We start from the raw sequence: 11,143 nt of genomic DNA, 5'->3' as shown, positions 1-11,143 counted from the left end.
TGAAACACAAAATATCCAACTTGTTACAACTTGAGAAATTTGATTGTTGCAGTTGTGGCACTTTACGGGTTGCAGTACAACCAAATACTGCAATGTAGCAGCAATCCAGATACAGCAATCTTTGGACTTGTGTCGCAGCCAAAGTCCCCTTTTTGTCCCAACCTAAAAATGGTAAAACCTACAATTTTGACCAACAGATGTATATGATGTTGCCAAGATCTCACCCAATATCATAAGGAAGGATCCAAGAGGCTAAATTCAAACACCCAATCCTTTTGACATCATTGGACATAAATTGCCACCAGAAGTGTCTGGCAGCAGCTAATGCTCCTCTCTCTACACCAAACATGCTTGGCCGACTGAATGAAGCATGATTATATTAAAAAAAGGGTGAGGAGAAATAGATTTGAGGCAAATCTAGTATCTGGACATCATTAAAATGGCCAATGAATGAATCTTCGTGATTTGGCCTCTGCACGCCAATGTTTTTATTTAAAATTAAACAACTGAGATGCAATTGAATTGTAGACTTTCAGGTATAATTGAAGGGGTTGAACAAAAATATCCTGTGAAATGTTTAGGAATTGCACCCATTTTTCTACAAAGCCTCCTCATTTCAGGTACTCTAAAGTAAATGGGAAAATTTACTTTCCCTCAAATAAAATGTTTATTTTTAATACTTTGGAGAGAATCCTTTGCAGGCAATGACTGCCTGGTGTCAGGAAGCCATAGATGTCACCAAACACTGGCCATTGTAGAATATTCCAGTTCTTTGCCTAAAAAATTCCTGGATTGCTTTCGTAGCAATTTCAACAAAACAAAACAAACGTTTCCAATCAACCTTGCTGGATTTTGTTGAATCTGAACAGAAAGTTTAGCCCTGTACACTTCAGAATTCATCCTGCTGCTTCTGTCTTCAGTCATATCATTAATAAACACTAGTAACCCAGTGCCATTGGAAGCCATGCATGTCCATGCCATCACACTGGCTCCACCATGTTTTACAAAGGAAGTGGTATGCTTTGAATCATGAGCCATTCAAAGCCTTCTTCACAGTTTCTTTTCCCAGCATTCTGGTAAAGGTTTACCTTAGTTTCATCTGTCCAAACAATTCCAGAACTTGCCTAGCTTCTTTAGATGTTTGTTTTTGTCAAAGTGTAATCTGGCTTTTCGTTTATTAATGCTGATTAATGGTTTGCCCCTTGTGGTGAATCCTCTGTATTTGCTCTCATGACATCTTGTCTTTATGGTAGACTTAGGGTACCTTCACACTTAGGGGTGCTTCACACACAGCGAGCTCGCTGCCGAGATCGCTGCTGAGTCACGCTTTTTGTGACGCAGCAGTGACCTCATTAGCGATCTCGCTGTGTGTGACAATGAGCAGCGATCTGGCCCCTGCTGCGAGATCGCTGCTCGTTACACACAGCCCTGGTTCGTTTTCTTCAAAGGCGCTCTCCCGCTGTGACACACAGATCGCTGTGTGTGACAGCGAGAGAGCGACAAATGAAGCGAGCAGGGAGCAGGAGCCGGCGTCTGACAGCTGAGGTAAGCTTGTAACCAAGATAAACATCGGGTAACCAAGGTGGTTACCCGATATTTACCTTAGTTACCAGCCTCTGCAGCTCTCACGCTGCCTGTGCTGCCGGCTCCGGCTCTCTGCACATGTAGCTGCTGTACACATCGGGTTAATTAACCCGATGTGTACAGCAGCTAGGAGAGCAAGGAGCCAGCGCTCAGTGTGCGCGGCTCCCTGCTCCCTGCACACACAGCTAAGCGGTGTGCGCTGGTAACTAAGGTAAACATCGGGTATGGTTACCCGATGTTTACCTTAGTTACCAGTCTCCGCAGCTTCCAGACGGCGGCTCCGTGCAAGCGCAGCGTCGCTTGCACGTCGCTGCTGGCTGGGGGCTGTTCACTGGTCGCTGGTGAGATCTGCCTGTTTGACAGCTCACCAGCGACCATGTAGCGATGCAGCAGCGATCCTGACCAGGTCAGATCGCTGGTCGGATCGCTGCTGCATCGCTAAGTGTGAAGGTACCCTTAGCGATGCAGCAGCGATCCGACCAGCGATCTGACCTGGTCAGGATCGCTGCTGCATCGCTACATGGTCGCTGGTGAGCTGTCAAACAGGCAGATCTCACCAGCGACCAGTGAACAGCCCCCAGCCAGCAGCGACGTGCAAGCGACGCTGCGCTTAAACGGAGCCGCCGTCTGGAAGCTGCGGAGACTGGTAACAAAGGTAAACATCGGGTATGGTTACCCGATGTTTACATTAGTTACCAGCGCACACCGCTTAGCTGTGTGTGCAGGGAGCAGGGAGCCGCGCACACTGAGCGCTGGCTCCTTGCTCTCCTAGCTACAGGACACATCGGGTTAATTAACCCGATGTGTAATGCAGCTACATGTGCAGAGAGCAGGGAGCCGCGCACACTGAGCGCTGGCTCCTTACTCTCCTAGCTACAGTACACATCGGGTTAATTAACCCGATGTGTAATGCAGCTACATGTGCAGAGAGCCGGAGGCGGCAGCACAGGCAGCGTGAGAGCTGCGGAGGCTGGTAACTAAGGTAAATATCGGGTAACCACCTTGGTTACCCGATGTTTATCTTGGTTACAGCTTACCGCAGCTGCCAGACGCCGGCTCCTGCTCCCTGCTCGCTTCATTTGTCGCTCTCTCGCTGTCACACACAGCGATCTGTGTGTCACAGTGGGAGAGCGCCTTTGAAGAAAACGAACCAGGGCTGTGTGTAACGAGCAGCGATCTCGCAGCAGGGGCCAGATCGCTGCTCATTGTCACACACAGCGAGATCGCTAATGAGGTCACTGCTGCGTCACAAAAAGCGTGACTCAGCAGCGATCTCGGCAGTGAGCTCGCTGTGTGTGAAGCACCCCTTAGATACTTTAATAGCTATCCTCTGGAGAGTGTTCTTCACTTAGGTGGATGTTATAAAGGGGTTTTTCTTTAAAATAGATATGAATCTGCGATTGTCTTTTGTGGACGTAAAGACCCTTTTGAATTCTCAAGCTTTTTTTTCTTGTAGAATGTACCAAACTTTTGAATTAGCCAATCCTAACATATCTGTTATCTCGCTGATGGATTTCTTTTTTTTTTTCAGACTAGTGATGATCTGTCTCTCTTCCATTGAGAGCTCCTTTGACCGCAGGTTGTGGTTTCACAGCAAAAGCTTCCAAATGCAATTGTCACACCAGGAATCAGATCCAGACCTTTTACCTGCTTAACTGATGATGAATTAATGAGGGGATAGTCCATCTATCCCATTAAGAGCTTCTGATACAAATTAAAGAACTGTAATTTATAAACTCTTATTCCAATTAGGATGTGAATACCCTCAAATTAAAGCTGAGAGTCTGCATTTTAGGCCAATATTGATTATATAACTGTATCTTGAATATATTTTGGTAAACAGCTAAAATGATGATGCACAAGAAAGCCTGCAAACGGTTTGCTGAAGACAAGCAGACAAAGGACATGGATTACTGGAACCATGTCCTGTGGTCTGATGAGACCAAGATAAACTTATTTGTTTCAGATGGTGTCAACCAGGTGAAGAGTACAAAGACAAGTGTGTCTTGTCTACAGTCGGCATGGTTGTGGGAGTGTCATTGTTTGGGGCTGCATGGGTGCTGCTGGCTGTGAGGAGCTACAGTTTATTGAAGGAACAATGCATGATCCCTTCCCTTCAGAAACAGGGCCGCAATGCAGTATTCCATCATAATAATGACCCCAAACACACTTCCAAGATGACCATTGCTTTGCTAAAGAAACTGAAGGTAAAGGTGCTGGACTGAGCAATCTTGTCTCCAGAGCTAAACCCTATTGAACATCTGTGGGGCATCCTCAAAAGGAAGATTCAAGAGCGCAAGGTCTCTAACTTCCACTAGCTCCATGATGTCATCATGGAGGAGTCGAAAAGGATTCCATGCTCAAGAGAGTAACGTAGGTGACAAAAACGTTACATTTTGTCACGTAAGTGTGGCAGAGGCCTGATACAATGTAAAGTAGTCAGTGTACAGCTTGTAGAACAGTGTAAATTTGGTGTGTCCTCTAAATAACTCAAATCACAGCCATTAATGTCAAAATGGCTGGTAACAAAATTGCCACCATTATTTTCAAATGCCTTAAAGGGAACCTATGGTGCTGGCCATATAAACCCACGTCACCTATTACCGCAGGCGCCAGATTATGGGCGGGTACTTGGATGACGCTGCTGATGACAATCACAGCGCCGCCCATAATCTCGCGCCTGCGGTAATAGGTGACGTGGGTTCATATGGCCAGCACTTGCACATAATGGTGGAGGCAGTGGGAAAAGCGCAGGCACAAGATTATGGGCGGGTACTTGGATGACGCTGCTGATGACAATCACAGCGCCGCCCATAATCTCGCGCCTACGCAATCACCTCACCAGCAGTCACGCTTTACACAGTGCTGTCCTGCGATAGTGCCACTGGGCATGCACGAGACCTCAGGAGCACTGGGCGGCATCCTCATGTATGGAAATGAGCAATGGGGGATGGCGTAAAGCGGCAGTAAGCGAATAACGGATGCAAGACAGCCCGCCCCCGTGACCATAAAAAACATTTGCATACAAAAAGGTAAGACTTTATAAAGTATTTATTTAGGTCTCAAAGGGGGCACAATAGCAACAGGAACCTTTCTAGAATGCAGCCCAGGAGCTGCAGAAGGGGAATCTTTTAGGTTTATTGCGAAATTTCTGCTGACAGGTTCCATTTAAAGCAGGGGTCTCAAACACGTGGCCCACGGGCTGCATGCAGCCCGTCAGGCTGCTTCGTGCGGCCCCCAGGCCCGTGCCCCTGTTCACTTTCGCGGCCGGTGCAGGGGCCGCAGCCACTGTCTGCACTTTGTTAGCTGAGTGTTTTGCCGGCGCTGCGTTCTCAGAGGCAAGGACTGTGCGCACGCAGCGCCGACAAAACAACCATCTGATCTGACATAAATCGCTGCCAGTGGCTGCGGCCCCTGCACCGGCCGCGATAGTCACCGGGGGCATGGGCCTGCAGACAGCAAGAAGCAGAGATGAGGAGCCGAGGGAATGCGGGACAGGTGAGAAGAATGGTGTTTGTTTATTTTTTGTGTATGTGAAGGACGGCACATTAACCCCTCAGCGACCTATGACGTACTGGGTACATCATGGCTCCCTGGTACTTAAGGATCCATGACATACCCAGTACGTCATGGTGAAATCGCAGCCCCGGTGGCTGCGATTACTGTTTGCATTGCAAATAGCAAATACCTTAGATTCGGGGAGGAGGGGACCTCAGGAGGGGCGGTGTCTCCTCCCCGGACCTACGGAGGCTGTGATTGGCTGTGCGGCGTTCGTCAGCCAATCACAGCCACTGTAATGTTTTAGCCATTGAAAATGGCTGTAACATTGAAATCCAGCCCTGATCAGTGCAGCTGTAGCACCGATCATTGGCTGGAGCTGGGTGACCTCAGTTTCATCCGCCCCCAGCTCTGATTGGAGAGACCGGCCTTGTGACCGATCTGTCCAATCACTGTGGATCTGGGGCCAGAGACCGCCCCCTCAGCTTCACTCAGGAATCTGTGGGTGGAAGCCGAGAGCGATCGGTAAATTATGACCTTTCACCCGCCGCCACTGCCCCCACACCCATTACTACAGGATGGGGACAAGGTGGGCACATTACTATAGAATAGGGACAAGGTGGGCACATGACTATAGAATAGGGACAAGGTGGGCACATGTCTATAGGATGGGGACAAGGTGGGCACATGTCTATAGGATGGGGACAAGGTGGGCACATGTCTATAGGATGGGGACAAGGTGGGCACATTACTATAGCATGGGGACAAGGTGGGCACATTACTATAGGATGGGGACAAGGTGGGCACATTACTATAGGATGGGGACAAGGTGGGCACATGTCTATAGGATGGGGACAAGGTGGGCACATGTCTATAGCATGGGGACAAGGTGGGCACATGACTATAGGATGGGGACAAGGTGGGCACATGACTATAGGATGGGGACAAGGTGGGCACATGTCTATAGGATGGGGACAAGGTGGGCACATGACTATAGGATGGGGGACAAGGTGGGCACATGACTACAGAATAGGGACAAGGTGGGCACATGACTATAGGATGGGGACAAGGTGGGTACATGACTATAGGATGGGTACAAGTTGGGCACATGACTATAGGATGGGGACATTGCTAAAAGATGGGGACATTACAAGGATGGGCATAATACTATTGGATGGGGACATTACTATAGAATAGGGACAAGGCTGGGGTCATTACTATAGGATGGGGACAAGGCTGGGGTCATTACTATAGGATGGGGACAAGGTGGGCACATTACTATAGGATGGGGAACATTACTAAAAGATGTTGGCCAAAATTTCTATATATTGATAATTGTAATACTATTAGTTACAAGAAAGGGATAAAATGTAAAAAAAACCAAAATAAGGCATGACTTTTTTTTAACATCAAATATTTTTTTTTAGATTTAACCAAAGAATGTGCACATTTGTTATAATAAACAAGTGAAAAATGTTGAAAATCAGTCATCCAAAGGTGTGTAAAAAAATATATATGGTACCAATAAAAATGTCACTTTGTCCTGCAAAGAATGCGGCCCACCAAATTATTTTTTTCCTCTGTGCGGCCCATACACCCAGCCGAGTTTGAGACCCCTGCTTTAAAGCATTTGAAAATAATGGTGGCAATTTTGTTACCAGCCATTTTGACATTAATGGCTGTGTGTTGAGTTATTTAGAGGACACACCAAATTTACACTGTTCTACAAGCTGTACACTGACTACTTTACATTGTATCAGGCCTCTGCCACACTTACGTGACAAAATGTAACGTTTTTGTCACCTACGTGTTAAAGGGGTGGTTTTGTCCCCGTGTGCCGTGTTTATGGCACGTACGTGTTCTCCTTGTGTTATACGTAATAACACACGGAGAACGGAAAGCCCAGCCTAACCTGCATCATCCGGCGCTGTCTGTGGTGCTGAATGACAGCGTCCGGCCAAAGCCACGCCCCGCTGATGCTGCTTCCGGCCCCAAGTGAAGGAGAAGCGTTGTTCAAATTCACTGGGGGACGGATGCAGGGGACAGCCGCGGCAGAGACTGCAGGTATGGTGGAGATGAGTATGTGTTTTTATTATTTTTACATTGACACGTGTCTTTCTCCGGCGCGTGTCACACGGGCCCGCATCCACACTACATCCGTGTGGTATGGGTGCGGGCCGTGTGACACCCGTGCTGCCGGAGCAACACGGATATGTCAGCGTTTTTAAAAAACAGACACACGGAATGACGGAACGGACACACGTTCCGTTCCAGAACACTTACGTGTGTCCAAAACAATAACAATACATAGGACCACGTGGGCCTGTGTCTCCGGTGCGTGAAAAAAAAGGCACACACGTACCGGAGGCACGTAAGTGTGGCAGAGGCCTCAAAGTGTCATATCTTCAGTGTTGTCCCATGAAAAGATATAATAAAATATTTAAAAAAATGTTAGGGGTGGATTCACTTTTGTTATATATTGTATCTGAACATTCCATGTTATGTATCCTAATCATATTACAGTGAATATGCCTACAGAACACAGCAGACCACGCATGGCAAAAAAATGCCAGAGCGTAATTCATCTATGTGACATGACATATATCCAATCTACTTGTTGGAATCGATATGAAGGAATTCATGACTCCAGATCCAAACACTCATTACAAGCATCAAGTGACGAGATCAACATCCAAAATCAGATGCGATACTACAGAGTGCACAGCGAGAGCAATGTTTATTGAGATCAGTGTATAACAGCTGCCCCTATTCATTAGATATTTGTAAGCTTCACTTTAGGCCTCATACAGAAGTAAATGTTGCACATTTATCATGGATAGTACACATGCCCATTATAAACTATGGGGCTAGTAATATATAGGTGTTTTCCATGGACTGTGTATTCATGCAATAATCATAGAGACGTCTTTTTTTAACCAACAGTATGGCTAAAAAGTACCATCAAAAGTTTATAGATCTGTGAATATCACGGACTGCACATGGATGGCATTGGTGTGCATTTTGTCTGTTGTTCTCGATTAGGGTACTCTCACACAAGCGTGAAAATCTCGCATTGCACTCTGACCAATGCTAGTGAATCAGGGAGAGCAGTTGGCCAGGTTTTCTCGCATCCAGCAACATGCTGCTATTTGATCCGGAAAACGTCCGAGACTCGCCAATACAAGTCAATGGGTGCGAGAATAAAACGGACGTTACACGGATCGCACATAAACCATCCTAGTGACGTCCGTTTTTTTTAATACAAGCCTATCATGTAGCAGAGAACACTGTAAATGCTCCTGTACATGACTGTAAATGACTAATAGCAGCTGAGTAAAAAAATGGATTGCACACGGAGAGCACGCGGAGATCACACTGACAGCACACGGATGACAAGTGAGAAAAATTGTCCTACTCTCGCTAACGAGAATGGGACCGTTTTTCATACGTTCGTATGAGTATAGCCTAAACATTGCAATTAATAGAAGTTTTGTAATTTGTCCGTAAATTAAAACTACTGATGAAACACTGATGACACACTGACCAAGCACTAATGACACACTGACCAAGCACTGATGACACAGTGGCCAAGCACTGATGACACACTGACTAAGCACTGATGACACACTGACACCATGCACTGATGACCTGGGCCAGCTTTAGCCTGAATGGTGCCCTCCTCTGCAAAACTGCCCTCTGGTGCCCCAACCCTACTAAGTTTTTTACCCAGTTTCCTTGGAAACAAACGACGGCAGGAGGCCATTTTTTTTATATCCTAAGAAAATTTGTGGCGCCCTGGACAAGCCAGGGGCCACAGGTAACAACACACACCCCCACCCTCAGCAGTTCACAGCAGTCATCCCCAGTGAGACCTGATTTCTTCCTCGGGTTCAGACAGACACACCAGGTGGGCGGAGTCAGGCAGATGGGCACGCCCACCGAGGAGTTTAGCTGGCCTGAGGCAGGAAACAAGTGGAGACAAGTCCAGGCAGAGGAAGAGACAGGAGGTCTGCAGAGAGGCAGACGCAGACTGGGGCCTAGGTTGGAGCCTAGGGCCCTCGTGTAGCAGTCAGGCAGACAGTAGTGGCCGTCTGAGAGAGCCGGGAAGACAGTCTGGTGGAACCGTAGGTAGCCGGGGCTGGGCGGTGGCCCACCGGTACTGAACCGGGGAGCCAGCTGGAAAGCGGAGCGCAGGAGGAGCGTACGGAAGGTGCAGGAAAGGACTTACATTACCAACCTGGGGTCAGGGGAAATCACCGCAGCCGTCTGTGGGACCCGTCCATCCAGCCGTTTGTTTCATCAGAGACTCCGTGTGTGTTGCTGGCTGAGTGAGTACCACCGTGCCGTGCGGCACAGCGCTGCCCCCGCAACCCTGCACCTCACCAGGCCCCGTAACCCGCCTGCCATCCAAACCTACCCCCTCACTGGGCCCCGGGACAACCAACCCCCTACCCAGGGAGGGGAGAACTAACATCCAAGCTGCTCCCTGTCATCGCTCCCGGGATCCCCGTCCAGAGCAGCGGTGGTGTCACCAACCTCACCACAACCGTGGGTGGCGTCATGGACAATATCAAATCCCCACAATCAAACCCCCCTTTTCACTCACGGGCGAGGAACTCCGCTCGAGTCCCCGGGATCCGGCCCACCGCTCGAGCCACAACCGAGCAGCAGCAGCAGCCGGACCCGAGCAGTGGGAGAGCGCTGCGTCCCCTCCTCCGCCTGCAACAAATTGATCTCTTCAAATGTACAATAAACTCCTTCAGATTGGTGCCGGAGAATCTGCACCTCAAATCCACATTAATGTCACCAAGTCTGACCTTGTTCTTATAGGGGTCTTCTGATTTCAACCATTTATGCTGTATCCCTGGATATTACTTCATGGATTGTACATGTGGATCTCACCAATGGTGCCACATGTATCTGGAGATTGAGGCGCCAGATGTTAATGGGGAATGTAAGAAATTAGAAAGAAATCTGTGCTTTCTACATAATAAGGAGTCCTCAGGTTGCATGTGTTGCTGCCTCTCAGCTCCATTGACCTGAACAAATTGAAGTGCAGTACCACATACACACCATAAGGACTGGGAGTGCTGTGTATGTATCACTGACTCTTAGCTCCACTGACTTGAACACACTGAGGTGCAGTACCACATACATACCATAAGGACGGGGAGTGCTGTGTATGTATCACTGACTCTTAGCTCCACTGACCTGAACACACTGAGGTGCAGTACCACATGCACACCATAAGGACGGGGGTCGCTGTGTATGTGTCGCTGCCTCTCAGCTCCAATGACCTGAACAGACTGAGGTGCAGTACCACATACACACCATAAGGATGGGGGGTGCTATGTATGTGTCACTGCTTTTCAGCTCCAATGACCTGAACAGACTAAGCTGCAGTACCACGTACACACCATGAGGGAGGGGCACAGTGTATGGAAGAACTATGGCATATATACTGTAATCCCTTTATTAATCAGTCTGGGCTCACACCAGCTGGCAATTCTGCAAATAATTTTGTTGGAAAATATGTAAGATAAATCCACACTGAATCATGTGATATTCTCAAGAATATTCTGCTTCTCCCTGCTCTGCTGCCCTAGACCAGTGATGGCGAATCTATGGCACGCGTGCCAGCCGGGGCACGCAGAGCCCTTTTTGCCGGCAGGCGCACTGTTGCCTCATGCAGCCGCTTTGTAGCGCTGGCGCGATCATTGTGTTGGAGCGCAGGAAACATTTCTCCTCACTCTGACACTCCTCCTCTCCTAAGCCGCAGGCCTGTGCCTGTTGCCTATGAGACATCAGGAGCGTCTGTAAGCGGCGCCGGCGTGACGACTTGTGACTGCGTGGGAACTGAGGACCCAGTGGCGCACGGCAGTGGAGCGGGTGCTGGAAGGTGAGTATGTTTGTTTTGTTTTTTAACCGGTGTGCGGCTGTATCGGGGGGGGGGGAAAGTGCCAGCATGGGGCAAAACATGCCAATGGGGAGAAAGTGCCAGCGTGGGGGAAAACATGCCAGGCGGGGAAAGTGCCAGTGTGGGGGAGAACATGCCAGGGGG

This window comes from Anomaloglossus baeobatrachus, chromosome 2, assembly GCF_048569485.1.
Source record: "Anomaloglossus baeobatrachus isolate aAnoBae1 chromosome 2, aAnoBae1.hap1, whole genome shotgun sequence".
NCBI lineage: Eukaryota > Metazoa > Chordata > Amphibia > Anura > Aromobatidae > Anomaloglossus > Anomaloglossus baeobatrachus.
This window is presented reverse-complemented; position numbering follows the sequence as displayed.